This window comes from Plutella xylostella, chromosome 13, assembly GCF_932276165.1.
Source record: "Plutella xylostella chromosome 13, ilPluXylo3.1, whole genome shotgun sequence".
Taxonomy (NCBI): Eukaryota; Metazoa; Arthropoda; class Insecta; order Lepidoptera; family Plutellidae; genus Plutella; species Plutella xylostella.
In genome coordinates, this window is record NC_063993.1 from 6,802,446 (window position 1) to 6,818,282 (window position 15,837).

Below are 15,837 nucleotides of genomic sequence, written 5' to 3' on the forward strand. Positions count from 1 at the left end.
ATTTGTTTATATACCGCTTTTTCAATACCTGTAAGTACATTTTTTGGCAGCATAATATTTTTACTTAATTTTAGGGTTTCGAACGTCAAAAGAAAAAAAGCAACCGTTATAGGATCTCTTTGTTGTCCGTCTGTCTGACTGACTGTCTGTCACCGCCCTTTTTCTCAGAAACGGGTAAAGATATCAAGCTTATATTTCGCATAGATGGGGAGTACCCCAAAAAAAATATTATGGTACTCCCTGTCCCACACAAGTAAATTGGGGCTTATATTTTTTCCAGTTATTTTGATGTGTATCCTTTTTTTTTCTTTGTTGTTTTGTATAAGTATGTGTTTCTTTTCTTTAAATCTGTATTTTTTTTGTTGTTGCTGTCTATGTGTCGAAAAAATGTATCTTTATCTTCAAATCACGCCATCTATCGTTTGTTTTTTTTGTGGCTACTGTCTATAGAAGAAATTCCGTCATTGACAATTTTACGTTACGAATTTATTTTTATTTATTTTATTTTTATTTTTACATTTTCGTGGAGAATCAACAGCATTTTGTTAATAAATAATTATTACTTATGAACACATAACAACTTGATGCCATTAACAGAATGAACTTAGTAAACCCAGTAAACCTAACACATCCAGAGGAAAAACAAAATCTCTTTCTCTCTCTCTGAAAAACATACTTAATAGCCCAAACTCGATGCTTTTAGCTATTAACATCTTTGAAATAAAATTGAGCCACCACCGTGTTACTGCCCTCATCAGATCCTCACGAGACCATACCTCAACCAGCACCAAGAGACTGTATTTTTGATCCCTAACCTAATGTTCGTGCGTATTGTCATCACTTAGATCCATTCGCTATATTCCTGCTCCTCATCAGACCTTTACGAGACTGTAATATCACGAGAATATTGCACACTATCTAATTTAATTTAATGTATTGAATATACTGGAAGAATTATGCTTCCTCAATTTCAAATCAAATTATGTTGGTGTCATAAAAGTTGAAAAAGTGCAATGACAACCAATGTGCAGTGATTTTGTATCTGTACACGATAAGATCGCGAGCTGTCAGTGCTGCCTAAACCGACGTGACCCTTCTTTGGAGGCCAGCGGCCAACTGAGTCAAACGTCACTTGTGTTTATGATTTTATAACACAGAAAGCCGCCATAGATATTTGTATGAAGATTTGAGGGAAAAAAATTGCTCAAGTTTGGGATTAATTTACACAAAATAAGTGTGTGTTTATTAAAAAACAAGGTATTTAGCGCCTAGTCCAAGCCTTTAACTTTATAATATGATAAAAATCATATGAAAATTCTTTATAATTACGACACAGTTGTTACAATACGGGAGTGTGATTGACTGGTTTTTCTTGATATTCTGAAATTAATTTACAGTTATCCATAATCATTTACTTAAATTCGAATGATTCAGCACCTAGCTAGACTCTTCAACTACCTGTGTGATTTTTTTCAAGGCTGTAGAGCATCATTTACTACATAATTCTATGACAATGCCAACCCTCGATTCCCTATTGCAGACCCTTAATATTCAAGTGCATAATAACAGCGTATATATCAGAATATGACCAACTAAGAACTTACATATTTTGTTCCTATTATTTTAATCTTAAATAAGGTTTTTAACGTTTAGTATACAGCAGTATGTACCTACTAACCTGAACTACGACTTTAGAAATAATTTGGTATATATATTATGTGCTTTTCTGTTTTGGCAAATAGTGGCATGCTCAGATGTCGATGGAAAGTTTGTACTTTCTCAATATGGAAAGTACCAGTAACGAGCTCACATGTACGGTGATACGAGGAACTTATAATTTAGTCTACAAGACTCTAGCCCCTCGGGTCCGCGGCTTATCTATGTATAAAACTAGAACATTATATGTATAAACTTCCTGCATATTTTAGGCTCTAAGTATTACTAAATATATCCTTGCATGTTGAGAATAAACATAGAAGTGCAAAATTGCGCGCCCGACCCGTAGGATATAAATTATGACAAGTGTAACAAATCGGGAACAAAACTCTCAAGTTTCTCAATGATGAGTGGAGAGTGGAAAGTTACTAGAACACGCACTCTGTCCGTGATATCTTCCCGGAACTCATAAAAGGCAGATATTATCATGTAGCACATAACCCTAAAGGTCGAGATTACGGTCAGAAAGCCGAACAACTGAAACACGGATCTTCCCTCCCGCCTCGTGCCGTCAGTTGTAGTGTTTTCACACTTGAATTACCCTCAATTCGACTCAAACTATACAAACTCTATTTTAATAATAGTCCCTCCATAATTCCTTCCTACCTTCAAGTACACCTAATGGAGCGTAGTTTCGTAACTTTGTAGTTCCCCGCAGTAACTTCGCTTTTAAAGTCTTCAATAGACTTCAACAGACACTCTCTCCGATAGTAAAGACGATACTTTAAGATGTTCTTAGTGAAGCCGCTAATTACGATATCGATTTCGCCTTGTTTACGCCTAATTAAGAGCCCAGAGTGACGGACAAAGCCGGCGCTGTTGCCGACAATAACTTAAAGAGTTGGCGAGTGTCGCCGTCGACATGAATACTGATGGACGTCGTCCTTTCCCTTCGCGACTCCATTAGCATTCCGCGACGCTCCCGACTCGCAGCTCGGCGTTCTTGTAACAATACCCAGTACAAAATAAAAGCCCTGCACGTCCAAGCGCTGAAAGGCAGACTTCCTGAACCCCGGCAGGAGCACTCTCAATTTTTACTCAAAACTTTCAGAATTTCATATTAGTATTGTTACAGACGCGACAAGTTTTATTCAATCTAGAGATGGGCACTTACCTCTAACAATGTTTGTTTTGGAAGAAAGAAGTTGGAGTGAAATCAAATTTATCCGCGAAGTAGCGGACGGAGGCGGGCGCCGCATCAAATTGTTACATAACGAGTTGTCTTGCATTTCACTTGGAGAATATGGAGTGAAAAGCGAAACAGAGCCCCAAGCTACGCCCAGACAACTTGTGTTCGCCTGTTGCGTCCCTCTCACACGCGCCATACGTCGCGCGCCCCGAAATGAATCTCAAACGTTAAACGTAAACGATTTCTTTCAAGATTTCATTACTCGCAAGGAATGACAGTCATTTGTTTTAGTCATTCCACTTTCGATCAAGCTCTACATAACCATTAATAACCGACTTCAAACAGGTTTCCAATCTCGATAACGATAATGATTTATGTCACGAGTAAAATAAATTATAAAATTTTCTCAATCGTGAAAATTTCTCATTTGGCTAATTCTCGCGAGCTCCGTGACGGTGAACCTCATCGGGACGCGGCAGATGAGCGAAGTTTGACGCTCAAACATAATCAAGCTGTTTGTTGCTAATACTCAAATTAGTAACTGCGCGTGTGTGTGTGTGTGTGTGTGTGTGTGGGAGTGTGTGTGTGTGTGTGCTGCTGATGCCGCAGTAACTGTAACTGATAATTAAATTAATTATGTGCCAATCCTTACATTAGCGAGATTTCGCTTGTAATTTCATAATTAGGAAAAGGGAGTTTGTAAAGTTTACCTAGAATATAGGTACAACAACGATTTCTGATATCTGACTATGCAAGTAACATATTAAATACCATAGGTGCCTTTTTTGATATTTTTTATGTGATGATATTTTTTATAATCCATGTCTCCAAACAGTAATTTTTACTCGTAACAACTCTGCATTTCTCCCTGAATGGGAGTGCCGAAATGACGTCATCACGACTTATCACTGCCTCGAGCTGATAACGCGGGAGGATCGCCCAAAAAGTTCATAAAACGTAACACATTTCCACCGCAGTCCCTTCCTTACTGCTTACTGCATATTATATTCAGCACCATAACTCCATTGTCCCCTCGAGACAGTGACTGTGTATTATAAAGTCGCATCTTCCATTAAATTTCATTACGACATTCAGCAGAATGAAGCCTACAAAAGGCGGTTTAATAATTCTCGTGTTCATCGTCAACTTTCGAGCGAATTGGTTGAACAAATACCATTAGGTTACTTGACTGAAAGACAATATTTGATCTGAAAACACGGCATAAGTGCTTCATTTTGTGGAAGTCATGCAGGGTTTGTGGTAAGATCTGGCATATACGGATGTTTTCCGACACGTTTAGAGGGTTTCGGACGTAGTTTGTATGTAAATTACAACCTAGGCATAGGCATACCTTTTGGTTTGAGCGCTATGACACCTATTCTTCGCAATACGCAAAACTTTATTTGTTTTCGGAAGATGTCCCGCTAAGTTTCTATGATCGTAATCTTTGGCAGATATTATGACCCCCAGTGTAACTTTAGCTTACTTGTCAGTATCTACATTATACCTAATTAATTTCTGATATATAATTCACTAGACTTATTGCCGACGACAGCAAACGTCAGCACCATACATCAAAGCAATAAGCACTACTCTCGCTCATCATCCCATCAATAACCAACTCAATCAACCGTAACAACCGCAAATTATCAATTATTAATAGAAACACTTCGCATGTGAAAATAAACAATAATTTAGCGAACGGTTAATTGGACCACTTGACGTGGTGCTCGTACGAACACGGGAGGAATTGTGCCGTCTCCAATTAAGATAAGCGATGTAATCTGACCTGCGCCGTTTGTTGAGCGCCAGCTATATTTAGTGCTGGCATGTACCGTGTTATAACTCCTTGGGGAGCCTTCGGAAGGAAAATTAGGCACGTAAAACCCTAACTTGGCTGCGTCTATAACTTGCAGAGCTTCCGTAGCCAGGTGTTTAAGTATGCTGGAGATCTTTCTGACAGGTTCTTAATTTCTGGGATACATAGGCATAATAGTTGTTACAATTTATCCATAACTTTTACACATAACTTTTACGAAAATCTAATTCGTCTCTGGATATAACAATTACATTCCAGGTTGCAGAATCTACTGTTATGGACATTACTAACTCAGTTTTGGTCTGTTTCCTAAGCACACGATAAAATATGTTTACAACATGCGGCTAAGTTTACCTTCATACACATTTGCTCGCAGAAATGAAGGTAGCGACCGTTAAAGCGTCTACCTTAATTAGGTAAGGTTCGCTGTCTGCGTTCTCTCGTAAAAAGAAGAACTTTACCTGTAAAAATTCACTCACACAAACATAAGAATGGCTTGATAACCACGTAATTTAACTTAACTTTCTAAACTATTACTTTTTTTGCTAAATATCCCAACCAGTACGCTTTGAAGTTTGTAGATATGGCCCTACAACTACAAAATATAAGAGTATACCTCAAATTACGAATTTTAATAAAACAAGCTTTATCTAGAAACTTTCCCTGGTCGTCCTTAGTCAAAAATTCGAGAATCCCGTGACGGCGTATCCACAATACGTTCACTAAGTGAACATTTAATTATAAAAAAAGTAAGGAAGTAAATGTTTTAGGGTTTATTTTGAGCACAATCATAAATCAGGAGATAGTATGACTCACTCTCCTTTAAAACAACTCTAACGCAATACGACAACGCTAAATGTTACATTTGACACAATCGTATAAACAAAACAAAAAAACTCGCGATGGCACCCTTTCACATCACATATTTTTAACACGGTCGGCTGATCTCGTCTAAATAATTCATTTATTCGTCCATAAAACTGATTTCATTTTGCAAAAGCCATAAAAATGTCACATCCGTCATCAACGGTCACCGGTCACTGTAATCTTACAGACTTTTCGAGCCAATAAATAAATTTTACTTGATATAAATGAGTTTATACATACCATACCAAGGCATTGTCTTCATTGAATTTTACTCATCCCTACGCACTAAAATTATCAGCTAATGAGCGACATAATTTATGATCAAACGAACTTACCTGTAAGTAAGTTCGGTCCATACCTAGGTGAGCAGCTTCATTCGACGCTATTTACATAGTCCGATTAACGTATTAATGCAGATGTATTTTTCTTATAGTATGTAGATAAGTAATTGGATTAATTAAATAAATAATAGATAGAATAATGCGTGGGACAAGAAGATAAATTTCTCGATAGCGACCGCCCGCTCTTATATTACACTCTACACAGATAAAACTGTGCATTTTTACCCACTTATTAAACACATTGGCTTATTGGCGTATTTCTAGGGAGGTCCGGATAACCAGCATTCAATTGTCGCCCCACAGCCAGTATTATTAACAACCTATGGATTTAATGTTTTGTGTAGGCATATGAGCTATTATACCAGACAAAACTTTTTACAAATTGAATATTGCCCAATTTTCGTGTGTCACATTTCCCTGCTGCTTATTTATATATTTATTGTTTTAAACAAGCAAAAATTAAGACTGGTGAACTGGTGTGAATAATAAAAATTGTACATATTTAGTATAATGCTCTATCCTCCCCTCCATTTAGCATCGCCGTGGGACATCCTGTATATGTATAATGCTTACCGTGCATGATTAATATTGGCTCATTCATATTATGTAAAACAGTGCTAGCAGAGAAAAATAAATGCCTTTTACAGTCATACTCGGCGGCACAACACCTGATAAATGGCAGGTCGTTTTATTAAAACACAAAAACGATGCAAGCCACGTCATTTTACGTGTAATATTCGTATCTGCATATTATATGTGGGTATATAGAGCTGTTCATTATTCAAGCTTGGTCAGTATTTTATGTGAAATGCGGAAGCGACGGGTGACTTTTAAAGAATTTATTATAGCAACGAACGACTTTGTATCGAAATTGCTATTGTTGTTTGTAATCCGGGCTGGAATTAATGATATTAATCGCCAATACATTTGCCGATTGCCACGGTGGTGCATTGGAATTGCTCAGACGATGTGAGGTCGTACAATAGCCCTGTGGCGGATATGGATTAATCATGATGCTAAGACTACACAGTAATTAAAGCAGACAGTCAGAGTTTGTGCGTAGTCTTATGATTATGATTATGGCAAACACGACGGGATTCAGGGACAATTAGTTTACATAACAATGTAGAGATTGTAGAGTTAGCTGAACACTGATTTGTTTAGACAGTACAGCAGTTAATGCAAAAATTTATGAATAAAATTCCATTGAGTGTTCATATTTTATTATATTTATAGTTTTATTGCACAACCTATTTAGCTAAGTAATTAGTGTACAAGGACTTACGGCTAAAATAATGTTCTTCTAACGTATTTACATAAAGAGGTTTTTCGCTAAAAATTCCATATGAATTTTTAATCATTAATACTATGTACTTATACTTTTGTTTTAGTTATGCCCGCTTGAGTCAACTGTTTATTTTCCGGCGATGCCTAGATAATGGTGAGAACCATTTTATGATTTATTTACTATCTCCTAGTTATCAAACCAAAATACATCTTATTAACACCAGACGAGATTCCATCCTAATAAACCAAAACCACCCCTGCTTAAAAGCCCGAAAAATATATAATGACCCTCCTAAACCGGCCTAGCCATAAGACTCATTTTAGAGTGATCGCTCCGGGTTAACGACTGGGGTTGTTTGCATCGGGGACGGTACTAAAATTATACCATTAAAGAGGTTTTCCATCTATAAGCCGGCACACACAAACATTAAAACTCCCTTGTAAATCCTATTGTCTATGTGACAACTAGTCATAAACTTCTAAAAGGATATCTTCAGCTATACATAACAATGTAGGTTAATAGCATTGGTCTAATACGTTCAGAGATATATATATACCTTCTCGTAAAACTCAGAAAACTTAGATGCTTTAAAAAATAAAATACTAGAATTTATTTATCTCTCTCCACCTATATAACTGCATGGGTTATGAGCATTATCCAGCATTTGCTTGTACACTTACGTGCAAATAAACAGATCAACTTACAAAATTTCGTCACTAAATAGTCCCATTTTTTTTACACATTTAATAGAAAATTTTAACAAAATAATTATGATTTTAGTTGGTTATACTCTGGTGCACATTTAAATGTAGTTCGATATTGTAGTTGTTGTACGTCGTCAGTAAGCTATTTCGGCTTAGGAGTAATTTGGTAATTTTCTCACTGTAACTTATTCATTTAAACCTTTGTTCATGTCGGTATCGTTATTATCTAACTAGAAACTCGGGTTTGAAAGCAAGTCGTCAACGACACTCTATAATAACCCCGCACCGCCTGACCCTTCCTCCCACCACAGAATAACAACTAGTCTCTCACTTCCTTTAATTTGGTACAGTTTGCCCATTGACATACATATTACTAGCGTAAGGACAGGGCCTCCCACTCAAAAAAATGGCACCCGCGCGTTGGCCCTAAAATCGTAATTTTAGGGCCAACGCTCCTCAGTCGACAGTTGTCTGTGGCCGAGAGATGGTCTTGTGAATCTTGTGATAAATATGTAGTTGTGTTGTGAAAGGCTGCAAAGACCATTATACGAAGGTCAAAAAGAAACATCGAATATCGTATCATCGGTAATTACCATTAAATTAAGTAATAAACACATTATAAAGTGATTATTATTTTACTACCAAAGTCTACAATGGCTGCGCGCTGTAACCTTGTGCGGACGTCATTTTTTGTTGACTATCCTCCGAGAACATTTTCTTGTTGCACACACTTACGTTTTGGAGCGTGATTTTTAGTTCATTTGTACGGGACGCTCTACAGGTCTACAGCCCAAAACAGTTTTAATTTTAGTAGTTGGATTTGTCTTAAATTATTGATATGGCGCCTCCAAATAATAAAAGAATGTCCGGGATGGTAAATTATTAACGCACGTACAAGGTTACGTCGTCAAGATAGTTGCTAGGCGCTGACATAGTTCAAACAAATTATGACAGATAACAGTTATTTTGCTTGTATGAAGAAGGTTTGAGTAAAATGTTCTGAAGGGCCTATCCTTCCTTTTGAAATCATTGAGTTTGCCCTATAGCATAGCATAACAGCAGAAAATAACCTAACCAACGTTAAAACCCCCGATATTCAACACTAAAAGTCGCATGAGTTTTGAAAGGCTACACCGATTTTGATAAAATATGGCTAAGAACACTCGGGGTAATGTTACCTATAACCCGAAAAAAACAAATGGAAAATCGGTTCATCCGTTTGGGAGCTACGCTACCACATACAAATACAAAAACACACAGATAAGTGAACATCTTTTTCGTAGGGATTAAAAAATATAAGACGCCACAGTAAATACACATCAGTAATGAAGCAGCCACTCGGTAGGTTAGCGCGCTGCCGAAATTAATTTCAGTCATTATTCACCGTGAGAGGCGAGGGCGGCAGTGAAAGGGCGGGCGGCGATGTGTCACCATCAGCCGTGCCCACACTGTACCTACATTATCTTTTCTGCTGACCCGACCGCCTGCAAACCTTTCTTTCGTAAACGTTGACCGCTCATTTACTGTTTCACCGTATCGTGTGTTTTTATCTGCCAGTTGTGGATGTACTGTACACAGGGTTTTGTAAAAGTATTACCTATACTCTTAGTAAGCCGAAGGATGTAAAGAAAATTCTGAAAACCTTTTGTTCTATGAAATTTGTAAATACAAGTGAGATTTCAAAATAAAAATTTCTATGGATAAGGGAAAAATAATTTTAATTATTTTTTTTACAAAATTTGTTCAGAACGGGCCCTTGAATGACTCTCGTTCGGCCTATTACTTATATCAAATTTGCTACACCTATTTACGTTAAAATCATGCATACTAGTAACAAGTGTAATTTTTAATGTCTTGTTATTGCCCAAAAAGCAAGTTGATAAATAAACACTGCTGTAATGTTTTAGTCTAAACAATGCCACACGACACTTAATTTTGTTTATTTTTGCTGCGCGGCGGCGTGTGTAATCGTTATTAAGAGTAACATTTGTATAGAAGCGCGGTCCGCCGCCATTTCAGCTCGTTAGCAAAGTTCGGTAGCATTCGTCAGCGAGCGCTGGCTAACGAACTAAAATAAATGGAATACATACAGCAAGACTGACGCTCTGAGCTTCGCGTCGCTGGTTACAATGCACTTTTGTTCTTTACCAGGAATATGTAAATAAAATATCTAAACATTCTATATACCTATACTATTATGTATATATTTTTTCATGTAAATATATTGAATATATTTTTAAAATCTGGGTCGATAACTGATAGTAGACTGGTAGGCATCACGTTTTTTGTGACAAAACAGCATCTGAACGATATTTTTCAGCCTTTGCGCATTTCTAAATGAATAAGGGTGACTAATTAAATCGAGATTAAATCTTAAATAGGATTCTAAAATTTCAGTATTTTTATACACGAAAAAATACACCGATATTTTTCTGCTGGCGGTATTTTCTATGTGTTTCAAACTATATCGTGGAGCCGTCACTTTACAATTCCGCATTGAATAGGTGTAGTGCCGGAAAGCGAAAAGCAGACTCCTCTAATATGAAACGTGATATTCCGCTCATAAGTTTCCTCGTAACAATCGCGTTGTAGCGTGCACTTCATATAAATATGCCAATTTTAGCTTTAATAGAAATAACGGATGGTTTAGGAAACCGTATCTGTAAATACAAGAGTTACGTACATAAGTTAAGTACATAAATATAATTTAAAATTAAGAAGTTTTTTTATTGATTCCAACATGTAAACCCCATTTTCTTTCAGATTTAATTTAACTTTATACTAAACAGCTGAAACAATGGTTTGTACGTTCGTATGATGATATAATAGTCACAATGGCTGACTTCAAACAACTACATTATGCAACTATCTGTATCTGAAACTACATCAAAGTTAGAGGAATCCCCAGCCGTCACTGCAATCTTCCAACTTAACCGGATGAATCTGGTTCTCTGTGGAAACCAGAGACTACAGAATCTAGAGGTGCACCGATAACTTCACGTTTACAAACTGAATTTTCTGTTTCTACCTTCGATCAAATACTCCTGCACGTTACTCGTAGGTATACATTGTACGAGTAGTGTTGTTGGCTTTCAAACAAACATGCAAGTTAGCAAACAATACGGTAAACCTCCGATATATACCCAATCTACCTTAAACCTATTTTGAAGTGGGCCAATCCTGCTAAAACTCGACATATTACAATTACCTAGAAATTGGTTTGAATGAATACAATGCACTTCGGAAATCTCTCTCTCTCGGAAGACTCTCGAGGTTTCCTCACAATGGTTTTCTTCACCAGAGTCCGTGGTACAAATTGTACTTACTTAAATTGATAATTTTTAAAGAATTCATTGGCACATGGCAGGATTCGAACCTCGAGCTGAGACCTCATCCGTGACGCCACCTCGACTCCTCCAAAAATCCGCACACGGAATCCAAAGCCGATGTGATCCAGCCTCACATCGCTGCACAAACTATGTACATTCCAGTACAAAGTGAACCTCACCTTAGAGTGGATAACAATGTAACAGTATCTAATACCTTACAGTGTAAGCCTCAATATTGTACTGTAGCGATTCCTCCTACAATATACATAGCATTAAAGGGAATTATTCCTTATCTACCTCATTCTTTAATATGGACTCCAAATTCATTAATGTTTGTTTACATCAGATCACTGATCATTACTGTACATTTATAGGAACGCACTGCCCTTTACAAACCACTGCAGAACAAGGACCTCCTCAAATATTGGGGGTTATTGCTGTAATCTCCAGATCTCCACGTTTGTCAGACGGTTTGTAGATATCACACAACACAATCATTTAATGGGGCTGCATTGCTCTAAGCTACGTATTTAAACAATTTGAACCAGCAGTAAGTAATTTTACGCAGTGAAGATATAAATTTATGAAAATGAGAATCCTAACTAAGTAAAACCTAATACCATTCACCGCCATGCGAGCAAGTAATTCGAATAATGCTGAATGTGGCGCAAAGTCTCACCGACTTTTCATATTACGAATGAAATGAGGATAACCAGATGCAGACAAGTTAGACAACTTAAGCACGTTACATACGTCCAATTGTAGTCGTCGTCGCAGCCATCGCGCCAGAGCGAAGGGAATTTAATTCTGCTACCTACCTACTTACACAATATAGCACCATTAGTGCATTTGGCTTAAGAAAGAAATAGCAGTAAATAAAAAAAAGAATTGTAATTTTTTATGCGCGTTTAAGTATACAACTTTTATTATTACATTATATTTTTTATATAAATAGGCGTCGGGTACCAATTTACCGATAATCAATGTACCGGGTAAAAAATTAACCGTACCCTAGCGAAATCATAGTCAAATTTCAGCGCTAGATACTCAAAAACTATTATGAACATTGCCTCAGTGTAAGGGGTTCTATTTTGTCATTCTCTTACATCTGTACTATTCATACTTATATACTTACGGATAAATATTAGTAATTTATGTAAGAATATTAATTCCTTGTTGCCAAAATACTCTTTTTGTTCAAGACCCCGAGTTTTATGCTGCTACGAGTAAAAAAGAAATATTAATTTAGCTAACGTTCTAAACAAGGGGCACGGGAGGGGCGGACGTCCCATAAGTCACTGTCCCAAACTGTGCCTATGCTTATTCTTTTTACTTACTTAATTCTTTTTTGCACGTTTGTGGGCGTCAGTGCAATTAAGGGTTAATTAGACAGTACTTTAGGAGCAGAGAGCGTTAGTACATTAGATAATACTTGTTATATAACCTTTTATATTTAATATTACGTCTAAATAATGAAGATATTACGTGATTACGAGAATATGAAATGAGTTGAGTATGTCTATTGTGAAAGTTTTGTTCGTAGTAGTATTATAATATCTTGTTACGATTCCATGAATAAACTAAATATTAAATTAATTGGACAGAAACTATTTAACGACCTGGTTATTTTAACATTCAACCATGTCGAGCTTTGTGGTAATCGTGGTCCCGGACATACAATTGAGATTTTCATTTACACCACGTCATAAAATCGGTAATTTAACTCTTATTAAATTAAATATAACTCCGAAACTGATACATAGTTTCACGTCTGGAGACTCTGGGCAGTGTTGGTATCTTTAACGGAGTTCATTCTTGAAAGGACCCTCCAAGAGTGACGTACCTACATCAGTTCAGAGGGTACACCCGAGTCCGCGTTGTAGTATGTATTTTCCTTATAATATCTATGAATACATTCGGCGCAGCCTGGGCAGCTAGTGACGCTTATCTGGCTGGCCAATCCTTTGTTTGTCACCGACACACTAATAAAAAGAACCAAGTTCATCAAAAGCATTACATAATAAAGGTACATTTTGTGGCAAAAAAAAAACAATTTTTACAAAAAATTACTTATTTGAAGAGATAGTAGCTACATAATTTAATTTACAATCTTTTTCACACTGGCCCGGAATTTTCCAGAGCTTGGGAATGACTGAAGATTTGCGCGGGATTGTGACTGTATCCACTCAATAGCTCTCAACAAACATTTATAGATCTAGTGTCACCGTGTTTGCTCGAAAGTGATGCGACAGTAAGCTCCTTTCCTTTACAAACGATAAAAACGTTACTTCACCCACCCACCGTCGAAATGCTAAGATAATTTACTTTTTTTTGCGCAAACCTTATATGTGTAACTAAACTTTACAAGTTCCAAATGCCTACTCAATAAAAATGAATGTATCTAGCTGATGTTTTTTTACAAATAATTTTATATGTATGAAGCAGGCCGAAGATCCAGTATCATGTAAGTGCCTAAAGGTACTTAAAAAGGTACTTCTACAGAAGCACAGAGCAAATCCTAGTAAATATCGCACCCTAACTATTATTTGTAAGTCGTTAAGTAAAATCCGTTTTTAGTGAGGGCCATAAAAGTAATATGTTACAATTTAAGCCTGAGTTACGAGTGTCCCTATACTTAATCACTTAATCCTAGAATTGTCTGTTTTAATTATTCAAGTAGCGTTCTCTGACTACTGGGTGACTTATATGTATGCTGCACTTAGATTAGGTATTTAATTGTTGTATTTATTTCGGAAAAATACAAGATTCAACTACGAGTATTATACAAAGTTCGTTTTTATAACAATTATTCGATGTGCAACTGATTCCGCCAATTGTTCATTGTTAAATAAAGGGTTTAGGAAAAGTAATAATAATATGTCGAATTGCATCAATTGATAAGTGTACACACATGTTGTTGTTTAAAAACCTTGTACACAAGATAACAAGGCGCCTCTCACCCTGGGCAATCCAAAGGCGTGTGTATCCTTTCACCACGGTGACAAACCTAGTCCAACTAATTTTTTAGCAACCAGTTTTGGTAATCTCTCTCCCCACCTCACCACTTCTGACTTTTGGTAAGTACTCCATCAGCCCAGCATGTAAAAAGGTAAATTGCTCTCTACGTTTGCAGATGTAAATGGTCTACTTGTGAATATCCCAATCCCACCGGCTATCGGTTCTTCAGCAGATATGGCGCATGCATGCGACCGGTATTGTGAGCGGTGAATCCGTTCTCTTCAATGCTCAAAACTTTTGCACCGGGAATTTTTCATATCCGGTATAAAAATTTTACTCGAGTTGACCGACATTTCGCATTCTGTGTGAACTAGTGAAATTTTCAACAAAAAGGTCATGAAAACGGACAATCCACACTTTTTTACCGTTGTTACATTTTGATGGATTGTTTTAGTTTGGGTAAGTAAATAATGGGTGTTCATTTTTGGCGAGGGTGTTGGTGTTATGTTATGTTGCATTGTACGAATGTCAAGTATTGCTGAGCTTTATTTCTTTGTCCCTAGAAATTCCTGTTAATTATATTTTAATAAACAATGTAGGCTTAGCTTGCAGCAAGTACCTAGAAAACTACATCAATTTACATTCCTATTTAAAAACAAATAAAAGCACAGCCTAATTAAATTTAGTAAAGCATTGTTTGCGCCCTAAAAAAATAAGCACACCAATTAAAATCTAATAACAAAGAAGTTTTTCAAAATCCTACCGTCTCTCCATTATAAAAAGCATTTTTCCTTAATAGATATTGCCATTTCAATATAATATTAAACAGGTAGATACTTTACACGCCGTGATACCGGATGAATAATTAACAATTTCAATCTCAGTTCAACTTCGACAAGAAGCGGACTAATGGCTGTAATACAGATAAAAAAAGTTTCATTCCCTCGGGCCGCCAATCTACAAAGAAAGCTTGAATACCTAACTAAATAAGATAATAATATTTTTTTATATAAAATTAAGTAATTCACCTGTGGTCAAGTTAATGTTTATCACTTTAGGTGTCACTTTGGCTGAGTTTATCCAATCACACGCGAACGAACATTACGCGATGCCAGAATCGAGTGTAGACCGGCGCGGCGTAGCAGGGACTACGGGCGTAGCACGGCGTAGCGGCGGGCGACTGGCGCTCGTAGCGGCTCGTAGCGCCACGAGCCCGCTGCACCCCGCGCAGCCGCAGCGGGATAAGTGAAGCCTTCGCTAAATAAATATTGGTATAAAAGTCCGCCAGACAACCGAGGCAAGGAACAGGAACCAATATTGTTCTTAACATTTGCCAGCTGCAGTTTCTTCAGTGACTTGGCCATGCAGGCGCGGTAGACGGGCCCTCAAGCCGAAGAAGAGACCTAGTTAGCTTCTAATAAGACAAAAACCAAAATTCTAAGCTATTCTAATCTATGCTGTAGTAATTACTGTCATCTCTCCTTTTTTATGTGTGTAAATCATGGTGTAAACTTTAAACTTACACCGCGCACCGTATGTAGTGTAGTGTATTAAAAAAGGTATGTAGGTATTAAGCCAAAAGTGGGGGACGTTGGGGGCCCAACTAACGCTGTAGGCAGACATGAGCTACGCTGATGAACCACAACACGACTGGCCATCATAGCAATAGTAATTAATTATTCATAG